The sequence below is a fragment of the Engystomops pustulosus genome, chromosome 1, assembly GCF_040894005.1.
Source record: "Engystomops pustulosus chromosome 1, aEngPut4.maternal, whole genome shotgun sequence".
Classification (NCBI taxonomy): Eukaryota; Metazoa; Chordata; class Amphibia; order Anura; family Leptodactylidae; genus Engystomops; species Engystomops pustulosus.
This window is the reverse complement of record NC_092411.1, coordinates 259,286,594-259,311,208: the sequence shown is the minus strand read 5'-3', so window position 1 is coordinate 259,311,208 and position 24,615 is coordinate 259,286,594.

Sequence of the window (24,615 nt, the reverse complement as noted above, 5' to 3'; positions counted from 1 at the left end):
TTGATGCTCGATCGAGCATTAGCATACTCGTAACTGCTCGTTGCTCGGACGAGTATTTCGCCCGCTCGAGAAAATGGCAGCTCCCACCGTTTTGCTTTTTGGCGGCCAGAAACAGAGCCAATCACAATCCAGGAGACTCTGCACTCCACCCAGCATGACGTGGTACCCTTACACGTCGATAGCAGTGGTTGGCTGGCCAGATCAGGTGACCCTGGGATAGACTAGCCGCTGCCCGTGCTGCTCGGATCATTCTCTGTCTGGATGCCGCTAGGGAGAGAGCTGCTGCTGGTCAGGGAAAGCGTTAGGGTGTTCTATTAGCTTACTGTTAGGCAGGAGTGATTCTACAACAACCCAACAGCCCTTCTTAGGGCTACAATAACGTTATCCTTTTGTTTTTTATTTGCTTGTGGCTGGGCTTGCTGGCACTAGTAGTGCAGCTAGTACCATATTGTGAGGAATTAGCAGGGGGACTTGCTACCGTTGTGTTTAGCTCTTAGTGACACACATATCCACCTCAAACACCAAAGTGGGAAAATTTATTAGGGGTTTGATTTCAATTAGGCACAGTCTGCCAGTTTCTTTTTATTTTACGTTTATTTTTTTAATAACTCAGTGTCATCTCATCTTGCATAGTAGTGTACTTTAATACTTGGCTAGAAAATAGCCATAAGAGAATCCAAACGGCTTACTTACGCCTACAGTAGCGTTATATATATTTGATTTCTGGTTGATCTGCTGGTGGCTGTAGTTGTTGCAGTGCATCTACTAGCAAATTGTGAGCAATTTGGAGGGAGACTTGCGACCACTGTGTTTTGCGCTTAGTGACGCACATATCCATCGCAAAGACCGAAGTGGGAAAATTTATTAGGGCCCGGGGTTGGATTTCAATTAGGCACAGTCTGCCATTTCCTTTTTTATTTTACGTTTATTTTTTTCATAACTCAGCGTCATCTCATCTGGCATAGTAGTGTGCTTTAATACTTGGCTAGAAAATAGCCATAGGAGAATCCAAACGGCTTACTTACGCCTACAGTAGCGTTATATATATTTGATTTCTGGTTGATCTGCTGGTGGCTGTAGTTGTTGCAGTGCATCTACTAGCAAATTGTGAGCAATTTGGAGTGAGACTTGCGACCACTGTGTTTTGCGCTTAGTGACGCACATATCCATCGCAAAGACCGAAGTGGGAAAATTTATTAGGGCCCGGGGTTGGATTTCAATTAGGCACAGTCTGCCATTTCCTTTTTTATTTTACGTTTATTTTTTTCATAACTCAGCGTCATCTCATCTGGCATAGTAGTGTGCTTTAATACTTGGCTAGAAAATAGCCATAGGAGAATCCAAACGGCTTACTTACGCCTACAGTAGCGTTATATATATTTGATTTCTGGTTGATCTGCTGGTGGCTGTAGTTGTTGCAGTGCATCTACTAGCAAATTGTGAGCAATTTGGAGTGAGACTTGCGACCACTGTGTTTTGCGCTTAGTGACGCACATATCCATCGCAAAGACCGAAGTGGGAAAATTTATTAGGGCCCGGGGTTGGATTTCAATTAGGCACAGTCTGCCATTTCCTTTTTTATTTTACGTTTATTTTTTTCATAACTCAGCGTCATCTCATCTGGCATAGTAGTGTGCTTTAATACTTGGCTAGAAAATAGCCATAGGGGAATCCAAACGGCTTACTTACGCCTACAGTAGCGTTATATATATTTGATTTCTGGTTGATCTGCTGGTGGCTGTAGTTGTTGCAGTGCATCTACTAGCAAATTGTGAGCAATTTGGAGTGAGACTTGCGACCACTGTGTTTTGCGCTTAGTGACGCACATATCCATCGCAAAGACCGAAGTGGGAAAATTTATTAGGGCCCGGGGTTGGATTTCAATTAGGCACAGTCTGCCATTTCCTTTTTTATTTTACGTTTATTTTTTTCATAACTCAGCGTCATCTCATCTGGCATAGTAGTGTGCTTTAATACTTGGCTAGAAAATAGCCATAGGAGAATCCAAACGGCTTACTTACGCCTACAGTAGCGTTATATATATTTGATTTCTGGTTGATCTGCTGGTGGCTGTAGTTGTTGCAGTGCATCTACTAGCAAATTGTGAGCAATTTGGAGTGAGACTTGCGACCACTGTGTTTTGCGCTTAGTGACGCACATATCCATCGCAAAGACCGAAGTGGGAAAATTTATTAGGGCCCGGGGTTGGATTTCAATTAGGCACAGTCTGCCATTTCCTTTTTTATTTTACGTTTATTTTTTTCATAACTCAGCGTCATCTCATCTGGCATAGCAGTGTGCTTTCATACTTGGCTAGAAAATAGCCATAGCAATAGGATAGCATCGTTTTGGTTTTAAAAACTAAAAAACACACAAAAAAAAAAAAACACAAAAAAAAGGTAAAAAAAAAATGAAAGTTATAACTCTCATTTTCAAAATGTTTAACCGGAGGGCTAGGGGTAGAGGACGAGGGCGGGGACGTGGGCGTCCAACTACTGCAGGGGTCAGAGGCCGTGGTCCTCGGCGGGGTGAGACACCACCTGCTGATGAGGGAGCAGGGGAACGCCGCAGAGCTACACTCCCTAGGTTCATGTCTGAAGTTACTGGGACTCGTGGTAGAGCACTGTTGAGGCCAGAACAGTGCGAACAGGTGATGTCGTGGATTGCCGACAATGCTTCGAGCAATTTGTCCACCAGTCAGTCTTCCACGCAGTCCACCCATGTCACCGAAATCGGCACTCCTCCAGCTCCTGCACCTCAGCCTCCTCCCCCCCAGTCTGCCCCCTCCCAGCAAAATTTGCCATTTGAACCGGCATACTCTGAGGAACTGTTTTCTGGACCCTTCCCACAGTCACAAACCACTTGTCCGGTTGCTGATGAGCTCTTTTCCGATGCCCAGGTTTTCCACCAGTCGCAGTCTGTGGGTGATGATGACCTTCTTGACGTAGTGGAAGAAGTGTGTAAAGAGGTGTCCGACGATGAGGAGACACGGTTGTCAGACAGTGGGGAAGTTGTTGTCAGGGCAGGAAGTCCGAGGGGGGAGCAGACTGAGGGATCGGAGGATGATGAGGTGACAGACCCAAGCTGGGTTGAGAGGCCGGGTGAACACAGTGCTTCTGAGACGGAGGAAAGTCCTCGACCAGAACAGGTTGGAAGAGGCAGTGGTGGGGCCAGACGGAGAGGCAGGGCCAGAGCTGGTGCATCAGCGCCAAATGTGTCAACTAGTGAAGCTCCCGTGGCGAGGGCTCCTGCGGCGAGGGCTAGATTTTCAGAAGTCTGGAGGTTCTTTAAGGAAACACCGGATGACCGACGGACTGTGGTGTGCCACATTTGCCAAACCAGGATCAGCAGGGGTTCCACCACTACTAGCTTAACTACCACCAGTATGCGCAGGCATATGAATGCTAAACACCCCACTCAGTGGCAACAAGCGCGTTCACCTCCGGCCGTGCACACCACTGCTCCTTCCCCTGTGTCAGCTGATAGTCAGCCCCCTGCCCAGGACCCTACCACAAAAACCCCATCGTCGCCTCCACGATCCTCCACAGCATCCACCAGCGTTCAGCTCTCCATACCCCAGACGCTGGAGCGGAAACGGAAATATAGTGCAACCCACCCGCACGCCCAAGCCCTTAATGTCCACATCTCCAGATTGCTTAGCCTGGAGATGCTGCCCTATAGGCTAGTAGAGACCGAGGCCTTTCACAACCTCATGGCGGCGGCCGCCCCTCGGTATTCGGTCCCCAGCCGCCACTACTTTTCCCGATGTGCCGTCCCAGCCCTGCACCAGCACGTGTCAGACAACATAATCCGTGCCCTGACCAACGCCGTTTCTGACAAGGTCCACCTGACCACGGGCACGTGGACGAGTGCTGCCTGGCAGGGCCACTATATATCGCTGACGGCACATTGGGTTAACTTGGTGGAGGCTGGGACCGAGTCTGACCCTGCGGCTGGTCATATACTGCCGACGCCGAGGATTGCGGGGCCTACCTCGGTCCAGGTCTTTCAGGCCTACTATGCCTCCTCCTCCTCCCACCCCTCCTCCACCTCCTCCTCCGAACGACCATCCGTGGGCATGGCGCCATCAGTCGGTAGCTCTAGGCACAGCAGCAGTGCCGTCGCTAAGCGACAGCAGGCGGTGCTGAAACTGCTGAGCCTAGGCGATAAAAGGCACACCGCCCAAGAACTATTACAGGGCATCACGGCGCAGACTGATCTGTGGCTGGCACCGCTGAACCTGAAGCCAGGCATGGTTGTGTGTGACAACGGCCGTAACCTGGTGGCAGCTCTGCAACTCGGCAGACTGACACATGTGCCATGCCTGGCCCATGTGTTAAATCTGATAGTTCAGCGTTTCCTCAAGACATACCCCAATCTGTCTGATTTGCTCACGAAGGTGCGCCGCATCTGTGCGCATTTCAGGAAGTCCAGCACAGATGCTGCCACTCTCAGGGCAGCGCAGCGCCGCCTCCAACTGCCCGCTCACCGACTGTTGTGCGACGTGCCCACGAGGTGGAATTCAACACTGACCATGTTATCCAGAGTTTACCAGCAGCGCCGAGCGATTGTAGACTGCCAGATGTCAACTTCCACCAGAACTGGTAGTCAGGTCAGTCAGCTTCCTCAAGTCTACAATGAGGAGTGGACGTGGATGTCTGATATCTGTCAGGTGCTGAGTAACTTTGAGGAGTCAACACAGATGGTCAGTGGCGATGCCGCCATCATCAGCCTCAACATCCCGCTGCTTGGCCTGTTGAAAAACTCTCTGGTCAGCATGAAGTCGGAAGCTTTGCGCTCCTCACAAGAGACGGGGGAAGAAGATTCCCTTGTTGATAGCCAAAGCACCCTTAGGTCTGTTTCTCAGCGCATATCGGAGGAGGTGGAGGAGGATGAGGAGGAAGAGGAGGAGAATGTTGGCGAGACACAAGAGGGGACCATTGTTGAGTCCTTCACTGTTGAGCGTGTATGGGCAGAAGAAGAGGAGTTGGAGGAGTTGGAGGAGGAGGAAATGGACAGTCAGGCCAGTGAGGGGAGTGAATTCTTACGCGTTGGTACTCTGGCGCATATGGCAGATTTCATGCTAGGCTGCCTATCCCGTGACCCTCGCGTTCAAAGAATTTATTCCAGCACCGATTACTGGGTGTTCACTCTCCTTGACCCACGGTACAAGCAAAATCTTTCCACTCTCATCCCTGGAGAGGAAAGGAGTGTGAAAATGCATGAATACCAGCAGGCCCTGGTGCACAAGCTGAAACAGTATTTCCCTTCTGACAGCGCTAGCGGCAGAGTGCGTAGTTCTGCGGGACAAGTAGCGAGGGAGAGTAGGCGAGCAGGCAGCTTGTCCAGCACTGGCAAGGGTACGCTTTACAAGGCTTTTGCCAGCTTTATGTCACCCCAGCAAGACACTGTCACCTGTCCCCAGTCTCGGCAGAGTAGGGCTGATCTTTACAGAAAGATGGTGAGGGAGTACGTAGCTGACCATACCATCGTCCTAAATGATCACACAGCTCCCTACAACTACTGGGTTTCAAAGCTGGACATGTGGCACGAACTGGCGCTGTACGCCTTGGAGGTTCTTGCCTGCCCTGCCGCTAGCGTCTTGTCCGAGCGGGTTTTCAGTGCAGCTGGTGGCATCATCACCGATAAGCGTACACGCCTGTCGACTGACAGCGCTGACAGGCTGATGCTTATCAAGATGAATAAAGCCTGGATTTCTCCTAATTTCCAATCTCCACCAGGTGAAGGAAGCTCAACCTGAATAATTTATCCACTCCTCCTCCTCCTCATTTTCCTCCTTCTCCTCCTCTTTGTACAGTAAAGCAGAGGAAACTGGCTATTTTTTTACAGGGCCCACTGGCTCTAGCTATAGTACTTTATGCATTTAATTTTTATGGAGGGCCACCGACCCGGTCCTCTGTTTTAAACAATTTTTGGGAGTGCCACATACAGGCACTCAATCTATTCAATTTTTCTGGAGGGCCACCTACCTGCTCCTCTGGTTTGAAAACTTTTTTGGACTGCCACATACAGGCACTCAATCTATTCCATTTTTATGGAGGGCCACCTACCTGCTCCTCTGGTTTGAAAACTTTTTTGGACTGCCACATACAGGCACTCAATCTATTCCATTTTTATGGAGGGCCACCTACCTGCTCCTCTGGTTTGAAAACTTTTTTGGACTGCCACATACAGGCACTCAATCTATTCCATTTTTCTGGAGGGCCACCTACCTGCTCCTCTGGTTTGAAACCTTTTTTGGACTGCCACATACAGGCACTCAATCTATTCCATTTTTATGGAGGGCCACCTACCTGCTCCTCTGGTTTGAAAACTTTTTTGGACTGCCACATACAGGCACTCAATCTATTCCATTTTTATGGAGGGCCACCTACCTGCTCCTCTGGTTTGAAAACTTTTTTGGACTGCCACATACAGGCACTCAATCTATTCAATTTTTATGGAGGGCCACCTACCTGCTCCTCTGGTTTGAAAACTTTTTTGGACTGCCACATACAGGCACTCAATCCATTCAATTTTTATGGAGGGCCACCTACCTGCTCCTCTGGTTTGAAAACTTTTTTGGACTGCCACATACAGGCACTCAATCTATTCCATTTTTATGGAGGGCCACCTACCTGCTCCTCTGGTTTGAAAACTTTTTTGGACTGCCACATACAGGCACTATCCAAATTGAATTGTCTCCATAGCAGCCTCCACACGTTGTCTCCATTGCTACATCCAAAAGTCGTCCATATAGCTGCCTCCATACATCGTCCCTTTATCAAACGAGGTGTGTCAGGCAGAAATTTGGGTTGTTTTCATGGATTCCACATTAAAGTTGTTAACTTTGTCGCCACCCTGCTGTGTTATCCACAAAATACACTGGCAAACTTTTACCATTTACGGATATTATTTCAGCGCTTCTTGCGCATATGTTTACATTCCCCTCACCCGCCATATCCTAAACTTATAAGAACGCTACTACACTTGATCTTATACAAAAGGTTCTTAGAAGTGCTGTTTGGGGAGTAGCCTAGAGACAGGGGCTTGGATTGGCGAAAGCTCGCCTGGCAGCGGAGCGCCAGCTCCATGCCAAGAACCAACTAACATAGTTTTAACTGCAGCACCTTTAATCTACTACTAGTTCACTGCCTCCATACATGGCCGCCTTATCAAACGTGCTGTGTCAGGCAGAATTTTGGGTTGTTTTCATGGCTTCCACAACAAACTTGTTAACTTTGTCGCCACCCTGCTGTGTAATCCTCAAAATATACTGGCAAACTTTTACCATTTACGGATATTATTTCAGCGCTTCTTGCGCATCTGTTTACATTCCCCTCACCCGCCATATCCTAAACTTATAAGAACGCTACTACACTTGATCTTATACAAAAGGTTCTTAGAAGTGCTGTTTGGGGAGTAGCCTAGAGACAGGGGCTTGGATTGGCGAAAGCTCGTCTGGCAGCGGAGCGCCAGCTCCATGCCAAGAACCAACTAACATAGTTTTAACTGCAGCACCTTTAATCTACTACTAGTTCACTGCCTCCATACATGGCCGCCTTATCAAACGTGCTGTGTCAGGCAGAATTTTGGGTTGTTTTCATGGCTTCCACAACAAACTTGTTAACTTTGTCGCCACCCTGCTGTGTAATCCTCAAAATATACTGGCAAACTTTTACCATTTACGGATATTATTTCAGCGCTTCTTGCGCATCTGTTTACATTCCCCTCACCCGCCATATTCCAAACTTATAAGAACGCTACTACACTTAACTTGGTGCAGGCTGGGACCGAGTCTGACCCTGGGGCTGGTCATAAACTGCCGACGCAGAGGATTGCGGGGCCTACCTCGGTCCAGGTGTTTCAGGCCTACTATGCCTCCTCCTCCTCCCACCCCTCCTCCACCTCCTCCTCCTCCTCCGAATTACCATCCGTGGGCATGGCGCCATCAGTCGGTAGCTCTAGGCACAGCAGCAGTGCCGTCGCTAAGCGACAGCAGGCGGTGCTCAGACTGCTGAGCCTAGGTGATAAAAGGCACACCGCCCAAGAGCTATTACAGGGCATTCCGCATCAAACTTGTTAACTTTGTCGCCACCCTGCTGTGTAATCCTCAAAATATACTGGCAAACTTTTACCATTTACGGATATTATTTCAGCGCTTCTTGCGCATCTGTTTACATTCCCCTCACCCGCCATATTCCAAACTTATAAGAACGCTACTACACTTAACTTGGTGCAGGCTGGGACCGAGTCTGACCCTGGGGCTGGTCATAAACTGCCGACGCAGAGGATTGCGGGGCCTACCTCGGTCCAGGTGTTTCAGGCCTACTATGCCTCCTCCTCCTCCCACCCCTCCTCCACCTCCTCCTCCTCCTCCGAATTACCATCCGTGGGCATGGCGCCATCAGTCGGTAGCTCTAGGCACAGCAGCAGTGCCGTCGCTAAGCGACAGCAGGCGGTGCTCAAACTGCTGAGCCTAGGTGATAAAAGGCACACCGCCCAAGAGCTATTACAGGGCATTCCGCATCAAACTTGTTAACTTTGTCGCCACCGTGCTGTGTAAGCCACAAAATATACTGGAAAACTTTTTTCATTTACGGATATTATTTCAGCGCTTCTTGCGCAGATGTTTACATTCCCCTCACCCGCCATATCCCAAACTTATAAGAACGCTACTACACTTGATCTTATACAAAAGGTTCTTAGAAGTGCTGTTTGGGGAGTAGCCTAGAGACAGGGGCTTGGATTGGCAAAAGCTCGCCTGGCAGCGGAGCGCCAGCTCCATGCCAAGATCCAACTAACATAGTTTTAACTGCAGCACCTTTAATCTACTACTAGTTCACTGCCTCCATACATGGTCCCCTTATTAAACGAGCTGTGTCAGGCAGAATTTTGGATTGTTTTCATGGCTTCCATGTTAACTTTGTCGCCACCCTGCTGTGTAATCCACAAAATATACTGGCAAACTTTTATCATGTACCGATATTATTTGAGCGCTTCTTGCTCACCTCCTTTGGTTCCTCTCTGCCACCCATTGGTTTGAAGCCTGAGTCCATTTAGGGTATGTTGCCATGCCACTGTCTAGCCTGCCGCTGCTGCCGCTGCCTCTGCATGCCGTCCCCTATAGTGTCAGGGTCAATTATTGGATGTTTTAGATGCTATCTAGCCTCATTCGGTCACTCTGTCATGGCCATGCTGTTGCCCATAATTTTGGCATAATGGTGCGATTAAGCAGCCTCAGAGGCATCCATGCATGCTGCCCCTGCTGTTTCCTGTCCATTTCCGTGGTGTTTCCATCCTTTTCTGAGGTTCCCAGGTGTTTGGCCAAGCTTCCCTGTGCAGAGCCTTGGTCCCCTTGAAAAATGCTCGAGTCTCCCATTGACTTCAATGGGGCTCGTTACTCGAAACGAGCACTCGAGCATCGGGAAAAGTTCGTCTCGAATATCGAGTACCCGAGCATTTTAGTGCTCGCTCATCTCTACTCACAAGATAATACATTTAAATTCACTTAAAAACATACATATCACACCATGAACCATGTAACCCACACATAAAAATACAAACAATGAAATGCAAAATTAATAAGTGAAGGTATAGACAAATGTACAACAGACACTGCAGCGATGTACACTAGAAACCCCAGACCGCCTACTCCATAGGTCGGCTTCATGCAGCAGTCACCACCCCTAATGCCGCCCCCTCATGCATATGCCGGACGGCTTACAGCGAGGTCCAGCATTTCTAGTGTACATTGTGGCAGTGTCTGCTAGCGTTATCGGAGGTTTCCGGTAATGTTAGCATCTGTTGTAGCACTAGGAGCTGCTTACTTTAGTAAGTGACAGGTCCTCTTTAAACACCAAGAATAACCTTTTTATATTTTGAGAAATTAGACATTTTGGGACACATCGATACTGAACATGTTTATGATTTTTACTCTTTATTTACATCAGTTCGAGGGAAAGGGGGTGATTAGAATTTTTTTTTTTAATTTCTTTATTTTTTTTTTACTTTTCATTTACTATTTCAGACCCCTAGGGTACTATATCCCTGGGTTGTCTGTTGATCCTACCATATACTGCCATGCTACAGTATTGCACTACATGGGGATAATCCTCATCATCTATTACAATGTGCAAATCACAAATTCTAATAAATGTGTTAAAACAAGACACCATAGATCACCAAAAAACATCACAACGAGCAACTATGTAAGCCAGCATGGCGGCCACGGCCATCAGCTTTTTAATGCCGTGGCAGCTTTGCCAGTGTTCAAGGTGTTACCGGTGGGTGTTGCTGCAATATGCTCACCGCTATAGAGAGGCTCACTGACTGTGGAGAGGGATCAGCCTGTAAGCCCTCTCCAAACACCTGCAGCCATCATGTGACATATTACTAAGGGGTTAAAGAGGTTGGACACTTTTCAAGAAATATCTCCCATTAGACCTGTCTCTGCATGTATATGGACCTGTGTCTTTGCTTACCTTTAAAGTTGCAACCTTTTCTTGTTCTCAGCATGATGTTCTCCACATGTACACAGCAGCCATATCTGTTGCTGCATTAGGTCGTCCAACGTTCACCATCCAACTTGAGGGAACTGGAGAGGCTCTGCAAGGAAGAGGCAGAGGATCCATAAATACAGGTGTGAAAAACTTGTGTAATTCCCTAAAGACTCCTGGCTGCACTAGCTCTAAAGCTGCTTCTACTCAATACTAAGCAAAGGGTTTGAATACTTATCAACATGTGATATTTCTGTGTTTCTTATTTAATACATTAGCAAAAATATCTACATTTCTATTTGGTTCTTTCAAGGTGGTGTGAAAAGTATACATTGAGGAGCAAAAAAAACTTGGCTTAAAAAAACCAAAGAATTAAAAATGTAAAGGGGTCTAAATAAATTCTGTACCTACCATATCAGCAACCTTGTGTTTTAATCACTGTCATTAGTTTTTCTACAATGTGAGTGAGTCTTAGTTGAAACTGTCTTTGCTAAATTTAAGACAATTCCTTACCACGGGCCAGATTTAACAAAAGCAGTGCAGTTTGCCTTTCGAGTATGCACTAAATTATTGAATACTTCAATTATCCGGTGCACCCTGAACTTCTTGGGAAGTGTGCACCATTTTATTTTTGGTGCAGCTTTAATATACAGCTTGTGACAAGCTGTAATAAATGTGTCACAAACTCCGACTAAGCACTAACACAACCCTTTTCTCTGTCTTGTTGGCACAGTGAAGCCATGACACAAAATTGGCACATATACTTAAATACATGTGCAAGCTCCAGAAATCAGGAAGTAAGAGTTGTCCTTATGGAGAGACATGCCTTGTAGGCATGTGGAGACTTATAGCCATCGTTGCGTCACTAGGGGATCCCAGTGAGAACTCTTACTTTCTGACCCTAGTAAAATGCCTCTCCCTCTCAAAAGCCAGTCCAGTTCCCTACACTGAACTGAAAAGATGCAACCATTTAGGAATCTGTTCCTTCTGCAACAGATATATTGGTTTGTTTTTAATACTGCATCGTGTTATTAGGCTTTTTGAAAGTCATGTTTGATGTCAATGGAGCTGCCTTGTGATTTTCCTTATCCAATCCCTGAAAATGTATTTACATATTATAGCTCCAAAGATATTCTTTTCAGTGCAATGTTAAACAGAAAACTGGCATAGCCAGAATAAGAGTTCTAGGCCAACATCTGAATGAGCTATAAAAACCCATGGGAGGCTGTAATAACAAATAAGCTAGTAATTTAAATACACATACATTGTGACAAGTCCAGCCAAGAGAAAAGGTAAAGAATGGACATTACAACCTAAGATCTGTTTCCACCTTACTAAGAAGATTCACCCTAGAGATCAGAGCTGAAATAACTGCTCTTTCTGTATGTAAGGGCCAAATCATGTTACTGCAGCATAACACCCATTTATTGTAGATGTCAGAAGCAGTTCAGCAACATCCATATAATAATCTAATATTAAAAGGGTTTTCCCACGAACAAAACTTGAAGATCAGTGGGGGTCTCAGTGATGAGAGCCCCACAGATCATGAAAAGGAGGGGTCTGATGGGGTCCCACATACCTCCGTAGGAACCCTTGTTGCTCCATCAGACTAATGGCCTAACTTTTGTTCGTGGGAAACCCCTTTAACTACATAGATCTACAGTATCCTATAAAAAAAAATCCTGTTAAATTGACTTAACATATAACAAACCCTTAGAAATGATATTCACTTTACTGAATGCTTCCCTTAAAACACAATGCGGGTATTTTTTTTTATTTTATAATTCCATTTTCGAGTCTAAAATGAATTAAATACCAGTGACAAAAAAAAACTAAGAAAGAACTTTTTCTTTTCTTGCTGTAGTTTAGGCTTTGACCTAACAAAACTTTGTAAAACTTACTATTCAATTACTCTAACAATATACCACTTCTTGTACAACAAATAAGGTACATTATAAGCTATTTCATATTTCTTAACATGATGAAAACAATTGTATTTTAGTTGGATAAAAACAAATACTGTATTGTATCTAATTTTCTAAAGTGGCAGTGAATAAGTCTAAGAACTGAGTGGTATTATTTACAATCTCCATTACTTCAAATAGTTTGATGCTCGAAGGAAGAGTACATGTACACGGCAATCTGCTCCAATGTTCCAGTTTTGCTGTCCTATTACAATATATACAAAGATATTCGGCAAATTGTTTGGTACTGCCTTTCCAAACTAAAAAAATACAACTGCTCCAAAATGGCACTGATAATTCAGAAAATGTAATTTAATATATTTTATTTGTTATATGTCAATTGAAAATTTGGCAATTTTCTACCGCTATCGTTAAAGGTTTAGAAATTGTTGAAATCTCGAAAGATACAGATACAAATTGGTTGTATTTAAAAAGTAAAAATTCTAAGTTGAAACAAATACAGCTAATGATACACAAACCTGTAAAATGTACATGTAGTTTTTCATATTTATGGATTACTAGCTGTAGCTCTCGGTGTTGCCCAGGATGGTAAATAACTGCTTTTAGCTACAACAAAATAGAATGGGTTAAAAAATATTTTATATGTATCCATATAATTTGTCAGACTGTCACTAACCATCCCTGTTTTATAAACTTTTTTGACAGTCTCTTCCAGTGACTGTCTGTCTCTAACATTCTCATTCTAGTGACTATGTGTCTCTGACACTCTCATTCCAGTGACTGTCTGTCTCTGACACTCTTATTCCAGTGACTGTCTGTCTCTGACACTCTCATTCCCACAACTGTCTGTCTCTAACACTCTCATTCCAGTGACTGTCTGTCCCTGGCACACTCTTTCCAGTGACTGTATGTCTTGGACACAATCATTCCAAGTACTGTCTCTGTCTCGGGCATGCTCATTCCAGGGACTTTCTCTGTCTCGTGCATGCTCATTCCAGTTACTGTCTGTCTTTGGCATGCTTATTCTAGTAACTGGCAGCCTCTGACTTTCTCATCTCATTGACTGTCTCTGACACTCTCATAAAAGTGACTGTCTCTGTCTCGGACTGACACTTTGTCTATGGGGCAATTTGTCAGAAGTGTCTGGGAGCAGAACAGCTCTAGTTGCCCATGGCAATCAATCAGAGCTCAAGTTTAATTTTTGCACAGCTGTTTATAAGATTACAGCTCATCTCTGATTGGTTTCCACTGGAAACTGGAACAGCTTTATCTCAGACATTTCTGATAAATCTCCCCCTACCTCTGTATCCCAATCCATCTTACCTCACACATAAGTTGTCTTCTACTCATTGCCTATAGTAACCAATCACAGCTCAAAGCTTATATTAATGACCTGTGGCAGAACAACAACCAATCACAGCTCAGCTTCCAACCACCACAGCAGCAGCAGCAGACAATGGCTCCTGTATATAGTGGTTAATAAGTGGGTTTTGGAAAGCGTGGGGTAAAGATTTTGGCTTAAAACCTGGTCTAAGACGTTTCCTGAGTCAACAGCTGTGCAAAATTTGGTGATTGCAAACGCAATGGTACAGATTCCTTTAGCGGACATAGCTACATACCCACACACATTCATCCAGCTTTATATATTAGATTTATTATATGTATAGATTATGGCTTCAAAAAACATATTTTATTTTTGTGTTGTTAGTCTTTCTTTACCCTTTAATGAATATGCCCAAAGTTTGGTACCACAGGTTAAGCTGCGTACCTGAAATCAACATGGTAACAGAAAAGGATGAGCTAACTTTCCTATCTAAGTCTAATATCTCTGCAGTAGGTGAGAGGCTGGTCTGTCAGGTCACTTTTTGCATGTAACCAGAGTCATTGAGACCACTGGGGAAATGAGTAATATGAGTGGGACTCCCTGTGGCCACAGATTAGCTAAAACTTCCACTTTAGCCAAGACGCAGAGGAGTACAAAAGTCTAGAACAGAAATAAGCACATATACTGGGAGGGAGGATTTATCACTACTATGTCTGGTTTCTTCTACTACTTTTCAATTGTCTCATATATTTGAGACAAAAAAAGTCTCACAAATTAGTGGAAGAAACCAGATAAAGAAGTGATAAACCTTCCTATATGTTTCCTTACCCCATTCTCTTTGGGGTTTTCCTTGAGCAAGGAATCTTTCGGACACATGTGTATGTGTGTATAATTGTAAATATCTGGGTGGCTAGGCTAGAAACTTGGAGTACTGTTTATACCATGCACAAAGTTTACGATGTGTTTTACATAACAAAAAGTTTTTTTACATAAGAAGTTGCTTACTTATATTTTTGTACATGGTTAGCCCTCAAAATGATGGTAGAACGCAAGATGAAGGCATCTAAAGATGGATCACTTTCTTCATGCAGAATGAACCACTTTGGTAATCTAAGGTAAATTAACTTTGCCCCCAAAGAAATTTGGAAACAAGTTGCATGGCTTTGCTAATCCAGAATAGAATTTATGGTAGCCTAAAACAGAAAAACATCATTGATTTTAAAATGGAATCATGTTGTTTCCAAATGCCTTCTTGAGGACTTTGCTTCCCAGGTGAGGATCTAGGGTCTAGAGTCCAGTATTTTCTGATGCTCTTGATGGGAAGTCCAACACTGTAGACTCTGACACCACTGTTATTCTTGTTTTAAACTTTTACATATATTCAGTTGACTTACATAGTCTTAGAAAATAGATTTTCTTCCAGAAAATGCTGCTTAGGTAATACATATGTTTATGCATCACTAAATCAACAGAGATAAAATATAAAGTGACTGAGGGAATTTCGGAACAAAAACTTAGAAAACATAAAGATGAGTATATTTGATTTATCATGTTTACTTTCATCTGATAAATAGCGATGAATCAACAAAATTGCCGCTATTTTCAAATTGTTTCATGTAAAATTCATAATACAACAAGAAATCTTGAAACAAAACCTAACACTTGCACAGTCTTAAGCTGCGAATAAAAAAAAAACAAGAATACATCAGCAATCAGTATGGTCAGAAAAATAACTTGTTTTTTTTTCTTTAAATAAATGTAATGAAGTTTATGTATCTTTCATGGATCAAACTACAGTAATTTTCTTCTATATTTTATGCTGTAATTTGCAGTCATTGTATTTGGATAAATAGGACATACAGAGTTTTTCCAGGCAGCAAATGCATTTCTTCCGATTAAATTGGTTCCCTGAGGAAATCTACTTTTTTCGGTGTATAGGTATGAAAACCCTAATGGGGCTCCCATGTCTCTAATGGTTCTGGCCCCCAGGATCCTTTCTACAAATCATGGACTGCCGCACTATGTAACAGTGGATTTCAACTCTACAGCTGGATGCTAAAATGTTCTTTTGTGTAAATGGGCTGTTTTTAACTTGTTCCAGCACAAGTTGAATTACTTTTGCAGTTTGCTGCACCAATTATACCTAAAGGTCTGTAGAAGATTATTTGGCTTAACCCACACTTAGTTTGTTAGGATTATTTTTCTCTTTTAAAATGCACTGCTTAAAATACACAAATAAAAAACACGGCTGAGGTGAAGTCTCTGTGGAGTTTTCTAAATTTCAAGTGTCTGAAAGAATAGTAAATAAAATGGAAAAATATGTGAAAAGCACAATAGCAAATACAATATAGAATAAAGGAGAATAAAGGGATTTTTGTTCAAATAGAAGATGTGAAGAACATGCAGTTATTGTCTTGGTCATAAAGCCCTCCATCCCCCAGCCTCAGTTTATTAACCTAATTGAGCCAGATTATTGACAAACACAGCTTGTGACTGGGCTTCAAAGACCTGTGCAGACAAACCGACTCCAGGCATCCCCCCCAAGTCTCAAACAAAGAGCCATTAAAACTCTCAAATCACCATGTTGAATAGGGACAGTTATGAGGTTATGGTCCATCTCACCAGAAGAACAAATACATTTCTGGATTGATTATTTTCTGATGATCAAGAAGATGCGATCTGCGGGGGCTATAGCATACTCTGTTCCAGAGATATCAATATCTCTGGATATGACCACAGAAAAGGGGTCAGGTTTGGTATCAATGCGATCCAGGGATTCACCTGGATCCAATGATACCAGAACCATGACCCTATGACTTCCCCTTGAGAAGCTATGGCTTCTCCAGGGCTCTGGTTGTAGTACCAGGTAGGAAGGACCCATGACTCCTACTGTAGGGTAGCAGAGGTGTGACCCCATCTGATATAATCAGGCACCTCTGAATGGGTCTTGTCTTTCACCTGGGGTAAATTTTACCATCAACAAGTGCAGGGAGGATCTTAAAGTGTGGACTATCCATCCCCATTAGGGCCACACACACAAGGTAACTAACTCACCAAACTTCTTAGACTTGTAGTGCTACCCATGTATTTTGTGCTCTGTTCACTGTATATATCTATTGTGTGTACTGTATTGTCTAGTGTGCCCTTAAGGCAATCAAATATAAAATTGAACCTGTGTTGCTCTTTTATCTCAATCTACGAAATCCCCACGTCCGGGTTTCTGGCTTATGTACATGCTACGGGTTGGTTACGGACCGGGATTATATTAAAGGAGAACTGGTGGCAGCATAAGGCTGATAATATTCTGTCTCACTACGGCTAGTGAGAGGGATCTTATAGCCATTCAGGGCTTTGATTTTATTGTGCCATATCCGGAAGTTGTGTGGACAACTTTAAATCACTTCTTGCGCCTCTCGGAACCCGTGCGTATTGGGAGTGTCTGTAAAAGGATAACTGAGTGACCTTGCGTACCCTTCAGGGGTCCGGAATGTCACGGTTTCCTTCACAGAAGAGTTGTTGGCAAACAAAAGAAAAATCTTTGAAAATTGGATTGAAATAATATACAATATGTAAACTACATGGCCAAAAGAATGTAAACAGCTGAATGTTTTATTTCCACACCTTCAATATAACATTAGATTGGACCTGCTTTTAAAATGAAAGATGACTATAAACTTTGTAATATCTGTTTTAGAAAATACCAGTAGTGCCATCCATGCCAAAGTCTTCCTATGTCCGCAGAGTGCAGCTTAGGTGGCGTTAATTTTCCTCTGTGTTTTATGTGTGTGTGTGTAAACTGTGGCTAAGATTGCTTCTGTACTAAGACTGATATAGCCACACCTGGTTCCCAAGCAGCTCAGCTCTGTCTAGCAAATTGTTAACTTGAGTGATGGACAGCCAGTCCAGTTAGCTGCTGTGAACAGTTGAATAAATCCTTTATATATCTGCCCAGTTCCATTACAACTTGCTAGTTCTACTAGTCTCCCCATACTTGTCCCTATTACTGTGTGTTATTTCTTTGATTTTCTATGTATCCAACCTCTGCTATGTTTACTCGATCTACAGATTTGATTCTGTGTCTTCTATCTTGGTTTTGCCTGAGTTCTGTACGACTTGACTAGTTTGTCTGCTTTCTTGTGTGTACAATGGCCTGTCTCTGATTTCATCTAACCCATCCATTCTACCATCCAGGAGCGACCAGACAATGTAAGTTCTTAATATCAACTTACAGGGTCTCTTAGCAGCTTCTTATTGTGGGTTTGCCATTATCCTGGTGGTATATCTGTTTTTAGCAGGGCTTTAGCCTTCAAGCTTGGAAAAGCCTCTCTTTGAGCCAAAACATCACTGTACTTTGTTGTACCTTATGAACATGGAATAAAGGAAGACTTTCTTCACTGAATATTGCATGACTTGGAGTGCTGCCTACTTTTGTTTTCTCTCATGTGTTCTAGTATATATGAGCACAAAAAAGGATAAAAATGACGATGAAAGCATTAAAAAGGGAGATTAAAAGCATATCAAAAATGGAGGTGGAAGAGAAAGGAAAATTAGAGAATTACACAAAACAATTCCCATTGAATAGGGGATTACAATTTGTGGTCTGACTAAGGATATATGTGCTTGGCAATTTCTGAAGCTCAGATAAAATTGAGTTAGTGGGAACAGAATCCCAGTTCTTGGTACCTATGGGTCTGAACTGTGCCCAAACTACTAAAAGGTTGGAACCTCTTAGCAGATACGGAAGCAGCCTGTGGAGGAGGGGGAGTTTTAAGACTGGTTTTTAAAACAGCAGTCTTAATACATTCCACTTATTGTTACCAGCAAGTGAATGTATAAACAAAATAGTGCCTTTGGATATCTCTGGGTAACTTACAGCTTCTTGATATATCTGCCATACCAGAGGGGCAGGAATAACATCATATGCTGGTGCACTAAAACCATTGTCTAATAAAAAACCCCCATTAAAGAATAAAATAATAATTCCTTTATTTATATAGGGCCATCATATTCCCCAGCACTGCACAGAGCTTGCCAAATCATTCAGGGTCTCTGTGAGGCTCACAATCTAATCAACCTACCAGTATGGAGTATGGGATGAAACTGGAAGAACCTTAGGAAAACCATGCAAACACGGAGAGGACATACAAACTCTTTGCAGATGTTGACCAGGATGGGACTTGAAAATAGCACTACAAGGCTGTAGTGTAGAGATGAGCGAACATACTCGTCCGAGCTTGATGCTCGTTCGAGCATTAGCGTACTCGAAACTGCTCGTTGCTCGGACGAATACTTCGCCCGCTCGAGAAAATGGCATTTGCTTTTTGGCGGCCAGAAACAGAGCCAATCACAAGCCAGGAGACTCTGCACTCCACCCAGCATGACGTGGTACCCTTACACGTCGATAGCAGTGGTTGGCTGGCCAGATCAGGTGACCCTGGAATAGACTAGCCCCTGCCCGCGCTGCTCGGATCATTCTGTGTCTGGATGCCGCTAGGGAGAGAGCTGCTGCTGGTTAGGGAAAGCGTTAGGGTGTTCTATTAGAATAGTGTTAGGCAGGAGTGATTCTACAAGAACCCAACAGCCCTTCTTAGGGCTACAATAACGTTATACATTTTTTTTTTATTTGCTTGTGGCTGGGCTTGCTGGCACTAGTAGTGCAGCTAGTAGCTCAAACTCATCTTGCAAAGCAGTGTGCTTTCAGTGTCGGCTACAAAATAGCCATAGGAGAACCCCAACGGCTTACTTAGGCCTACAATAGCGTTATATTTTCCTTTTTTTGGTTTGCTTGTGGCTGGGCTTGCTGGCATTAGTAGTGCAGCTAGTACCATATTGTAAGGAATTTGCTGGGAGACCTGCGACCGTTGTGTTTAGCTCTTAGTGACACGCATATCCACCTCAAACACCAAAGTGGGACAATTTATTAGGGGTTTGATTAGAATTAGGCAGAGTCTGCTGATTTATTTTTTTTTTTTACCTTTATTTCATTTTATAGCTCAAACTCATCTTGCAAAGCACAAAATCCAGTTGTGTGCTGTCAGTGTAGGTTAGAAACTAGCCATAGCAATAGGATAGCATCGTTTAAAAAAAATAAAAAAATAAAAAAAAATAAACACAAAAAAATTTTTTTTTCAAGTTTACACTGTAATTTGGAAAATGTTTAACCCGAGGGCTAGGGGTAGAGGACGAGGGCGTGGACGTGGGCGTCCAACTACTGCAGGGGTCAGAGGCCGTGGTCCTGGGCGGGGTGAGACACGACCTGCTGATGAGGGAGCAGGGGAACGCCGCAGAGCTACACTCCCTAGGTTCATCATGTCTCAAGTTACTGGGACTCGTGGTAGAGCACTGTTGAGGCCAGAACAGTGCGAAGAGGTGATGTCGTGGATTGCGGACAATGCTTCTAGCCATTTGTCCACCAGTCAGTCTTCCACGCAGTCCACCCATGTCACCGAAATCAGCACTCCTCCAGCGCCTCCCCCTCAGCCTCCTTCCCCCCAGTCTGCCCCCTTCCAGCATAATTTGGCATTTGAACCGGCATACTCTGAGGAACTGTTTTCTGGACCCTTCCCACAGTCACAAACCACTTGTCCGGTTGCTATTGTGAGGGAATCTAATCCATTATCTGAATCTGTTCTTCTATCATGTATCTATACAAAGATTTTTGGCTCTATTGATAGAAAAGATCCCTATGAATAGCACCATCCCCCCAAGGACACTGATCATCTTTCAGTTACATCCTGTTGGCTATTGGAATGTGGGTTAGGGTCAATAGGCTCCTTTGTCTCAAGAACCTATAAAAACTGTCTGCAACCTAAATAAATTGGAATCCTCTCAAACAACATGTGAAGGTCTGAGTGATTCACCGAGCAGCTCGTACTATACAATGATTTGGACCACCATCACATCGAGATAAAGGGATATTTCCCTGACAAAACATGGCGCTCGAACAGCGACCTGGGTTTGCATGACGCCTACCGGAGAATTTAGGGATCATCCTTTCAGGACAGACAGACCATGCAGCTGCACAAAAAGGTAAGAAGTTTTTTCTTACAAATTGCTCTGTCGCTCCTAGTTTGGATTTCCCACATCCGGTGAGTTGCATGCCTATATTGCCCAGTCCAAAGAATCTTGTTAGTTTATTTGAAAACTCCATGTGATGTGTGGTAGTGTATATGGGTATTGTGTGAGTTTGAACATGTGTGTTTGATAGCGCTATTGTGATACTGTACTGTACTGGTTTTAAGAACGTTACATCCAGGAATCGCCCCTACCTAAAGAGTCTCTTAGACAAGCAGCTTTTTGGAACGTAATTCGCTTGAGACAAAGTAGACTGAGTTTGGACAGTCAGACTTTATAAATTTATTTTGTGTGGTAGGTTCCAGAGCTGCTTCATGGAAGGAGACTGCAGTCATCTCTTGACGGGCAAACGGTTTAAAAAAAAAAAAAAAAAAAAAAAAATTAGAATTAGTAGTGGTTAAAACTGCCCTAAGGAAGAGTGGGGGACTGCGAGGGTGTGCCGGCACTAGAGATATAATATAGGAAAATGATGGAAAAAATTGCTAGGTAGGATGAGAGGCAATTCAGAGGGAAAACCAGACGTACGGATCTTGAATGATAAATAAAAAAAAAAAAAAAAAAAGCTGTACATGGATGTCAGAAAATTTTGGAAAAGGACAAGGATATCAAAAGATGGTTGTTTGTATGTTGGTAAATGGAAAGGTTCTTAAAAGAACAAAGGCTGGTTGCATAATAATGATATGATGGAAATTGTAAGTGGATAGAAGAAAGTTACAGAGGAAGTGACCAGAGGAGGTTATAAAGAAACAGCCATAAGAAATTGTGTGTTGTATGAGTGTTATGACGATGACGGACAAAAACGTTGGACGGACAAAAGACAACATTCAGAAAAATTTCGGCCTCCACCCTAAAATGGTGGATGAATTGATGTATGGAAACAAAGAAACAGACTGGTGGAGACATGTGCATGCAATGTGGCACCTAGACCCAACCCCCACACTGGAATATATCCGGTCAAGACTAGATTTGAAAAAGTGCGGGCTCCAACAGGACAAAGAAGTAGCGTTCAGATGTTTCTCCTGTAGGGGGCAGATGTTTCTCACTTTGATATATTTTAGTAGACCAGTGGTATGGGTAATGATGCATTGCCTAAAGATCTTTGGATTTGCATCTCACAGTCCGCTCAGCTGTATTTAGCTGTATTTAGCTGTATTGCTGTAACTTTAGAAGACAACTAAGATATAGTACCCAGGGAATAAATGTAGGAGACTGTGCCTGCTTATCTAAGAGTTACCTCTCAGAACTACAAGGTCCAAAAACCCGGGTAGTAACATATTTGTTACGGATTTTGGTCTTCTGTGGGGAGAGCTCCTGGACGGTTGTGCAGTCCCAATTGGATTCCCTGAGCTGACCCTTGCCAGATACTGTAGATGTTCTATGAGTTTATTCCTTTATACAGTCCTGCAGATTATGGCAAAGATATAAATATGTGTTTTGTCTATATGACGTGTAGTGCTAGTGGTATTTCATCAGAGTTACCGGATGTGAGGAAAGTCCAGCACACAATTATGGACATTGTTCATTGTAGGCTTGGACCTGAGAAATCCTGTGATTTATGTTTAAAAACATCAGACATGTAGTGTAAAACTTTATAATACACCTAAAGTCTGAAGGGTGTGGTCAAAAAAGTTTTAGCAATTTGTGTAGGATGATGGAGTGATCTTAGATGTTACAATGGTGTGTTAGATTCTTTCTTTGTTCTCTTGGTATGCTGGGACACTTAGTACTACAGACACCACAGGGAGAAGGAGGGGGCTACCTCCCCCCCTTGTCTCAGCGAACACAGGAGGGGGGGGGAGGGGGACAAGTGATGGAATGTTAAGAGAAGAAAGGAACAATGAGAATGTGTGATCATGATAACCCTATGATCCCATACTACTAGTCCTATTCAGCAGCTATGACGGTGATTATTATTAGGAGCTTTTTAGGCAGAAGTTATAACACCCCTAGAAACCTCCTACGTCACTGTCTCTAGTGATGCTTCTGCTCAGTATGTGTCCCCAGCATGTGTCCCCAGTATGACTCTATAGTTTTATATTTATACAGCATTGATACATCGGCATTGGTCCCAAAAACTGTGTTTTTCTGGAATATATTGTTCACTTTTTATTGTTCTCATTTAAGTTTAAGCCAAGCACCTCAGAGGAGAGGACACAGGCCGGAAGCTGCGGATCGTGTGTCACATGACAACCTGGATCCTTCTTGGTTTTGTATCCTACTGCTGCCTACGCATAAAAAGCTTCTGTAGTAGTTTTGGACTATCCTGATACTATTTCACCTCTTCATGACTGGAAACCTCGGTTACAATGTGCCCTCTTTATGATGTATTGAATCCAGCTCCACTATTTTCACTAGATTCAAAGGGGGGAGACATGAGGTATACAGGTTGTATTTTAAATTTTCTATTAACTTAATGATTAATGAACCAGTTACCTTTTAATATGTCATTAATCTGCATTTTGAGTTTTTTGTAGATGGCTTTAGAAACCAGGAATGAGGTTTATTCTACATCAGATGTGCAGCGGTCACACAACATGAGGTAACAGAACCAGAACCACTCCTGACCTACCTGTACAGGAGGCGGAGGTGAGGGCACTGATGGAGGAGTGTAAAGTGGCAGAGGGGAAGAATGTGAGTCTTTTGGGATTGCTTATGATTCCTGACCTCATATAGTAAGTTTATCAATAACTATGAGACTTTGAAATAGCTGATAGAGGCCTTAGTGTTACATAAAGGTCCATCCTAGAAGGTAAAACCTATAAAGCTCTAACACATGAAGTGACCATACTGGTTACTAGGAAAGCCTAGGGGAAAGGAGCCTGGATCAGTACAGTCCGTGACCCTCGCTGGCCCAGTAGATTTGTCTATACTTCAGACTTTACAAAAACAGGCTCCAGAAGGTGAGAAACAAGATTGGAGCAAAATAGGGGCCCAAGAGGCGGAGGGTGGACTATGGCAAAAAGGTGACAAGCAATGTCTGCCAAGGGCCCTTTACCCTATGATGGTTCACCAGGCTAAGACTCTATATGCTCCGTGGTGGATAAGTATTGAGTATCACTTACATTCACTTTTGCTACTGTCCATTTACACAAGTTTATAAATACCTAGTACAATGTAGGGAGAGTAGTGAAGACCCTCATATATACACTCCAAAGCCGCTTTACCCCTTCCAGAGGCTGCAGATTGACTATATACAGCTACCAAAGGTAAGTAGCTATGAATATGTACTTGTGTGTGTGGACCTCTTTTCTGGGTGGCCTGAAGCCTATCCTGTGACAAAAGCCACAGCAAAAAACACAGCACAGAAGTTAATGAGGGAGCTAGTCTGTAGATTTGGGATTCCAGAGACCATAGAGAGTGATAGAGGTTCCCACTTTACAGGGGAGGTGATGAGGGAGGTAATGGGAGCACTTGGGATTGAACAGGCCTTCCATACCCCCTATCATCCACAGAGTAGTGGGAAGGTGGAGAGGTTAAATGGGGCTCTTAAGTTAAAAATTCAGAAAGCCATGGAAGAGACAGGGAAGAACTGGGTTGATTGTCTTCCTTTGGCCTTATTTTCTATAAGGTACACTCCCAACAGGAAAACAGGCCTCTCACCTTTTGAGATTCTCTTTGGATCTGCTCCTAGAATGGGCTTATATTTTCCACAAGTTTTACAGATGTACCATGGAGAATTGACAGGATACGTCCAAGCCCTGCAAAAACATCTAGCTATGGTGCATAAACAAGTTTTTGCTTCTATTCCAGACCATGATGCAGTAGGAGGATCACATAATCTACAACCTGGAGA